This window comes from Pteropus alecto, unplaced genomic scaffold, assembly GCF_000325575.1.
Source record: "Pteropus alecto unplaced genomic scaffold, ASM32557v1 scaffold164, whole genome shotgun sequence".
Taxonomy (NCBI): Eukaryota; Metazoa; Chordata; class Mammalia; order Chiroptera; family Pteropodidae; genus Pteropus; species Pteropus alecto.
This window is the reverse complement of record NW_006439568.1, coordinates 20,899,076-20,907,000: the sequence shown is the minus strand read 5'-3', so window position 1 is coordinate 20,907,000 and position 7,925 is coordinate 20,899,076. Positions and strand designations below refer to the sequence as shown.

Below are 7,925 nucleotides of genomic sequence, written 5' to 3'. Positions count from 1 at the left end.
CTTTCCAGAGAGGGCTGTTCTTCTAAGCGGAAGAAGTGGCTATAGGTGTTGAGGGTTCCTTCAAGATTCTTTTGCATAGGGGGCAAGTGGGGGTTGGACACATTGGAAGGTTTTCCTGTTGTTTTCAGTTGAATTTTTTTCTTGGTTTCCATTTGATACATTAGTCATTTTAGTTACTATAGTCATTTTACCAAATTATTTCTCTCTCTGGTCCTTGAATCCCAAAGGCCGATTCATTCGTATTTGAGAAATGAACACTGTAGTAGTTCCTTTGTGTGCACTGCACCAAAAGGAAGAGTCTGTGACTTGCTTGGGGATAGACCCTAAAGTCTCTGAGTTAGAGTTTTCCAGGCTCAGTGGGAAAACTGGTGCTCACTTATGCATTCCCCACTCCCACACCAGAGCTGGGGTGTAGCCTTCTTGACTTTGATTTCTCCTCCGTTCCAGTCTCTTCTGCTTTCCATCTTCTAGAATTGCACAAAATTTCTGTTTCCACATTGGCTATACACATTATTACTTATCTCACTTCAGGGAAATCTTTGAGAGGGAAGTACACATGTGAAATGGTCTTAAGATGGAAATCTGTCCTGTGGCCTTGTAAGAGGCTTTTGTGTTTTGTTTTGTTTTTCTGCTAGAGATTTAAGCATGAGAAGTTCCTCTGAAGTTCTCTTTTTAATTTTTAAAGCTAATTTGGTTTAAAATGATTCTTTCCTTTAAAAGTTGTATTTTGGGTCAGGCTACGTATAATTGTTAGGTTCCTTAAAAGGCCGCCAAGGTGGGGTGGTTTTGGAGGGTGTAGAGGGTGTAGAGGGTGTGTTCCCCATGGTGAAGAGGATGAGAACCACAAGGAAAGAGAGGAGGGCGAGTGGCAAACCACAAGGGAGGGAGGGGCTCTTTAGGTGGGCGTCCCCACTGGCAAAGAGCCCCGTAAGATAGAGCAGAGGAGTCCTTCTGAGTTGGGTGTGCCCAGTTCAGAAGGACCTGGGGTGGGGCCAGGAGGCTGAGGAGTCTTCTGACCTAGCGATAGGATTTGTCAGAGAACGAGAGACAGAAGACCTGAGAAGAGGCAGATAACTACTTCTCCGAAAATTAAATGACCGATGTAGACTGGCAGGTCAGCAATGAAAAAGTGAAGCTCCCGCTCCGGCGTCCTCCCCGGCTGGGTTTGAGGAGGTTTGGGGAAGTTAGGGTTAAACCCCGTAGCGCCCAAGCAAAGGTAGGAACCAGAGATTGGCCCCAGCGTGCCATAGCCCACTGCTTTCCAGGTCGCAAACCAATTACCACCGCAGGGCTCAGAGGCGTGGCCACTGAACCTGCACCAAACTCTCTCGGGTTTGGCACCGTACGTTAGAGTTGCTGAAGGAAGAACGCACAAGGCCGAAGGGGTTAAGCAAGGTTTATTGTAGAAGAGCGACAGCCGGGCTGAGCCGAAGATGGTGTCAGCCCCGAATGCGAAGGGATCTGAAACTTATGTGGGGCTTAAAGTGGGCTTTTTGTGTGGGAATATTTTGGGTGGGTAAATTGGCGGAGAAGGGAGGAGAGTCCAGTGAAGCAGGAGGTGAGCATGTAGTGTTGCTAACCCGGATGCAAAGTCCGGTTCTCACATGCAGGTAAGGGAGAAGTCTGGTTCCCACACTATGGTGGGGTGGAGGGTAGTGATTGGGCCCTCTTGGACCTAACAATAATGTTTCCAATATTTACTAATTATTTATTTTGTATTTTTTTCGTGTCAATTATATAACATTTTCCCATAGGACAATTAAAAAAGATGATCTCTAGCTATGTCAGACTAAAGATGAATAAGGAGGAGTTGCTACCCCTCATCTCACATGATTCGTTTGTGTTGCCTGATAGGACACTACCTTGTGAAATGTTTTAGCACCTTGGAATTTGCACATAATCTAAACACATTGTCTTTGTCTTCAAGGAGTTTATAGACCTCCACTTCACACAATTTCTCTAGAACCTCTCAATTTGGAAATCCTCTCATTTACTTGCATGTAAGAAATCCCCTGTTACATTGGTCTCTTGTATCCAGTTTGTGTTTTAGTGCCCTCTTTTCAAGTAACTTTTTTTTTTTTTTAATGAAAATAGAGCATAGTCAAGAATTGGCACCAGAGAAAGATGCTTGTGAGCTGAGCTCTAATATGCAATTCTGGTCAAAGCTGAGCACTGCCTAACCCCGGGCCAGTTACTTAGTGCTAGCTACTCAGCATCCTCATCAGTGTAAAGGGCATGTTTACTGTACCAGACTTCAAGGCTATTATAAGGAATACATGCATTAATCCATGTCAAAGACTTAGAACACTATCTGGCATAAAGTAGGTGCTCAATAAGTGTGTATAGTTCATTATTGAAGACTTCAGAAAGCAGAAAGAAGCAAATCAAAATTCATCTATAATCACTGGAAACATTTTGGATTTTGATTTAAACCCATACACTTATAATTTTTTCATAGATTGCGGCCTCTACAAATGCTCTACGATTTAAAATTATTTTCTTATTCTCTTCCTTCCACTTTCCGCTGTGATATCTTTCTCCTATGGTTGTTTCTAGTGCTTAATGCATGCTTTTAATTATATTCCTAATCATCTCTACCTCAGTTATAAATTATTTAACATGTGGGCTAAGAGCATGCTTAGGGCATGAGCAAAGCTGGGGCAACAACAGGAGAGGGAGAGGTGGGGAGATTATGTTTTAATCAGTGGATCATATTTTGCTATTGGTATATCTAAAATGTAAGTATCTTGATTTCTATACATACAAATTTTGTTTTATGGCTTATTTTTAAAAACCATTGTAGTAGAGGGCATTAAAATATCTTCATTGAATTAACTGAATTCTCTTTCTCAAAAATACTAATCTTTAACATGAAGATTATTAATATCACCCCAGGTTTGTGGATTCATTTCATTTCCCTTGAATCTTATATGGATTAGGTCAACAGCAAAAGGTTAGCGTCATTAAGGACAAGTGTTCAGTGTAGAAAGTTTCGAATATATTTCAACCCTTGTTCTGACATGGAAGTAATCTGTTATCTCTTGTGTTTTGCCTCTAGCCAGCACTGAAAGGAGGGATATTACTGAAGTTAGCCAGGAGTGAAATGACTAACATCGTTGGCATTTAAATTGTGACATTAACCCTGTCTGGGATGATTGGTTCATTAGCTTCCATTTGAAAGTCTTATTAAGTTAACGGAGAAATGCCAAGATTTCAAAAGAAATAATAATTGTCACTTCTTGAAACTTTGCTCCTGAGTTTAGCTTTGGGTCTTTTTTTTTTTTTGCTGGTTTGCTGAAGTGGTTATATGTCAGTAATCAGCTACAGCAGATCAGCTACAACAAAATGAAGAAAATGAAGACTAAACCTCAAGTGCTGAACAGAGTATAAGATAGTTTATTGATCTGAGATATTAGTTTTGAAAAAAATTAGACTATTTTCCTTTTTTTTTTTTTTAAAAAAGGATATTCTATTTGGAGAAGAGAATTCATACCATCTCAAAATAAAAGGCCGTGTATGTGCATGTGTGAGAGAGAGAGAGAGAGAGAGACAGAGAGAGAGAGAGAGAGAGAATGAGATGGAGAGAGGAGGAGACTGAGGTAGAGGACATAGCATAAAATCCTGAGAATTATATTAAAGTTCATTTCTTCTTCTCCTTCAAGAGAAGTGCCTTTTCCTGGGTGGAAAAAATTCTTTCTCCTCTAACTCAAGTCAGTGTTGAGAATAATGGACAACAGGTGGGAGAAAAGGTCATGAATATCAGACCTTTGCTGGTTGGGTTTCAATCTTCCCCTTGTTTTGCCTCTGGTCTGCACGCAAGCCTGATTGGTTTCCTGAGGCTGTAGCTCACATTTAAGGAGAATAGAAGAATGAATTATCATTTATTTAATTTAAAGGCAAGAATTAGAAGGTGAGAGACAGATAGTTTAAATAGGATCAATGTTTATTAAGTTAAATTTACAATTATGCTTCCTAAAATTAAGACAACTTGCATTTGTGTGGTGTTTTATACTCAAACCAACTTTACAGATATGCTATAAATTGATTTTATCAAAACACGAAAAACATAGCCCCCATTCCATTCCTTTCATAACATTTGAAACCCCAGCTTATACTTCAGTTCCTCAAAGAATTTGAATTTTTATTCAAATGAATAAAAATGAAATTTTTATTCACTCATTCGACATTGTTAATTGAGGACCGCACATGTGGCGGGCACAGTTCAAAGTATTTGTGATGTATCCATGAACAAAACAAAGAATCCCAGCTCTTGTGAAGCACACACTCTCATGGGGCAGACAATGAACACTGAACATAATAAGAAAGCTACATTGAGTGTTAGACTACAGTGACTGCTAGGGAAGAAAGAATAGAAAGCTGGGTATGGAGACGGACCATTCTAGAGGAATTGAAAATTCCAGGGTGGGTGGAGGCAGATCATTGCCTTAAATAGGGTGGTCACAGTGAATCTCATTGTGGTGAGATTTGGTTTAGAGGAGATAAGAGTTCACTTTGGGTGTTTGGGGCAAGAACATTCCAAGATGAAACAGCTGGAGCCAAGGCCCTAAGGTAGAGACTGGTGGGCAGTGTAGGAGGATCAGAATGAGTATCAAAGAGTATTAAGAGAGGAGGTCAGAGAACTAAGGGAGGTGAGATTCTGTAGGGCCTGGTAGACTACTGGAAGGATCTTGACTTCTAAGGGAAATGAGGAGTCATTATAGGATTGAGCATGAAGTGACATGATCTGATTTATGTTTTAATGAGATTTCTCTAGATGCTGTTTTGTTGAGAATAGACTGGGGGCGGGGGAGAGGGAGCAATGGTAAAAGCAGGAAGATCTTTTAGGAGACTATTAGATATCTACTGCTGTGCCACATATTATCTCAAAATTTTACAGCTAAATTAGCAAATATTTATTATCTCCCAGTTTCTGATAGTCAGGAATCTCAGAGCAGCTTAGCTGATTGGTTCCGGCTGAGGGTCTCATAAAATTGTTGTTAAGTTCTCATCTGGAGCTATAATGGATTTAAGCCTTGACTCTGGAGACTCTACCAAGCTCTCTCATGTGGTCGTTGGTGGTCAAGGCTGTAGTTCATCCCTACGATATGTCAATTTGATTTCCCTGGATCAAGAGGTTTTTTTTGGGGCGGGGAGGGAGTGGGAGGGAGGATATGAATATGAATGAGATTTACTAAAATAGAAGATGCAGACTAGCTTTGTAGAGTCTCCAGAGTCAAGGCTTAAATCCATTATAGCTCCAGATGAGAACTTAACAATTTTATGAGACCCTGAGCCGGAACCAATCAGCTAAGCTGCTCTGAGATTCCTGACTATCAGAAACTGGGAGATAATAAATATTTATCTAATTCTGGAAGTGCCATACTATCACTTTTGCCATACGCTATTCATAATAAAAGCAATTCTGCTACAATGTAGAAGGGAAAACTCTAGGAGATAAGGGTCATTGAGGGCCTCTTAGAACAGAAGTGAGATTAAACCTGAGATTTTTTTCAACCCCAAAACCATCCTCCCCTAGATTAAGACAAAAAACCCCACCAAAATGAACAACAACAAAAAAAAACCAGTGCCCTTCTAGAAGTTAAGAAAGAAATGGATGATAAGAGATGAGAGATGGATTGAAAGCGATAATTTGTGTGAATATTTCATTGTCATTTTTATTTTGTGGTCTCAAGTGAAATGGATTTATGTCTGGATTTGTTGCCTATTACTACACACATTTTTAGGGGGTGAAGACGTTGTGTGCAAAGTTTCATATGCTTCTCTCCAGCAAAGCATTCCTGTTTTCATTAGACTCTTGTTAATACTCGGGGGCATGGTGGTGGTAGGTTGTCTCTGGCAGAGTGATCTGAAACTTTTCTTGACTTGTTGGTTACGATTTAATCGCATGACTGCTCCACCTCTTTCACTACTAAAGCTGATGACTCATCTCTCAACTGTTCTCCCAACATCCACAAGATGAAGTAGTGGATTAAAGAAAACAAATGAGAAAAAAAAAAAAGTTATACCTGTCATCTAACAGCCTTAGCCTTGCTGTGAGTGCTTGGGTGCTAATCTATGCTTTTCTCCAAAGAGGGACCGGGGATCAAGTTTGCTGTTTACGGCCCTGTGTCCTAGGCTACTCGGAACTTAACATACCTAAAGCTGCACAAAGGATATTTAGAAAGCCGACTAGAGCGAATTAGAGCCGCCATTCCAAAAGAGCAATGATGAAATCAGCTTCAGAAAGTGTTGCAGACTTTGGTAAAAAAGCTGCTCTGTGAAACTTTACTTTTTTTGCAAGTCTACATTTTTGTTCAGTGTACCAAATAGATTATTCTGTTTTTATAAAACCAAGCTTTATTCAAACAGTGATTTGTACCGGAGAGATTATAATCTGTAAAGAAAAAAACCGGGGTCATTAACAAAGTTAAAGGGAAAAGCATAAAATGCTCCTTTGGCCATCAAAAATATTAAAAGAAACAATGAGTAAAGTTGTGCTTTTCCAGAATAGTTCTTTCTATTGATCATGTAAGAATTCATCAACCATTTCACCACAAAGGAAAGGCTGATGAATCTACATTTATGAGGAAACGTTTGTGCTGGGCACAGATGAAGCCAGCAATCCTGGAAGCTCAACAGGAGGGAGCAGGGGCTTTAAGAAGGAAGATTCAAGGAAAAACCTCTCCAGTGAATCAGGACACTGCGTGTAAATCAAGAGTTGGCTCTTATCCTTCAGCCTGGTGCTTCCCCCCAAATCTCGGAAATTAGCCAGTGTTGTAACTGACAGCCCCATCCCCCAGCAATATGTGCTTCTCTCAGGCATGAAAAAGAAGAAAATCCTCATCTTTTTCGATGGTGAGGTCACTGTAAATAGCATGAAGCTTTTTATTCCTTCCTGTAGGACTGAGTATTTTCAGGAAGTGTGTATGGTGCCCAGGCCCTCATGGGGCTTCAGAATCCTCTATCTCACCCTTTAAGTGAAGGCTGCAGATCAGGCACTCATGGTGGCCCCAACTAAACCACTGGAAGGGGAGGTGGCGGCACTGCCGCGACATAGGCCCACCACCTCTGCCGTCTTGGTTCTCCCCAGAGGCCTTATTTCTTCCACTTGTGGACTTTTATGGGTCCATTTCTACCTCCAAATCCAACCTTATATGATTAGTAATTTTTACAACACGAAAATGCTACTTCACTGTTAGATCAAATATGTAAATTTCTCTAGAATACTCTCCAAAATGAATACAAATATGCTCCTTTTGTCAGAAAATTCCATTATTCTGCATTACCAAATATTCTTTACCTTAAAAAATAATTCCCATATCTTCCTATGTCAACATTGACTAGCACATTCCTTCCTATCCTTCAGGTCTTTGTAGAAACTTTGGTTCCTCCCTGATCCTCTGATTAGTTAGTCCCCTCTGTCATGTACCCTCATGACACTGTCCATTCTCTTCCTTACATTCATCGCCCTTGTGGTACTGTCTCTGACAGCAAGCTGCGTGGACTACCGGACAATACCTGTCTCATTTGCCACCGTATCCTCAACAACTAGCACGATGTCTGGTACCTACTCAAATACTTGTGGAATATCGCTAAATGAACAACTTCATTTTCCTGTTAATTAATGATTATCTTTAGCACTGTTAAATTATAATCAACTTTACCCAAAACTGATATACCCACAAGCGTTACAGTAACGCCGAACTAGAACCGCGCCGTGATAGTAATACCTGTTATTCGTATAGCATGTGCAGTTTACACAACTCTATTTTATCCATTATTTTATTTGATTCTCACAATCGAGTTATGAAGTTAAGTAGGGAGGGCATTACTATTCTTATTTGAGTCAGGATACATAAAGAAACTGAAGCTCAGTTTTTGACCACAGTAAGTAGCGACCAAAGACACTCCCGGGGCCGGCGCTG

At 40.4% G+C, this 7,925-nt stretch overlaps 1 protein-coding gene across 1 annotated transcript in view; it reads left to right on the top strand.

Moving 5' to 3' along the window:
• GRHL2 (grainyhead like transcription factor 2) overlaps window positions 1-7,925 on the top strand; it is a 120,658-nt gene that overhangs the window by 3,793 nt on the left and 108,940 nt on the right. The window contains exons 2-3 of the mRNA XM_006916641.1: window positions 293-301; window positions 2,969-2,973. The gene's annotated coding sequence lies outside the window, so the exon portion shown is untranslated. The remainder of the gene's footprint in view (window positions 1-292; window positions 302-2,968; window positions 2,974-7,925) is intronic.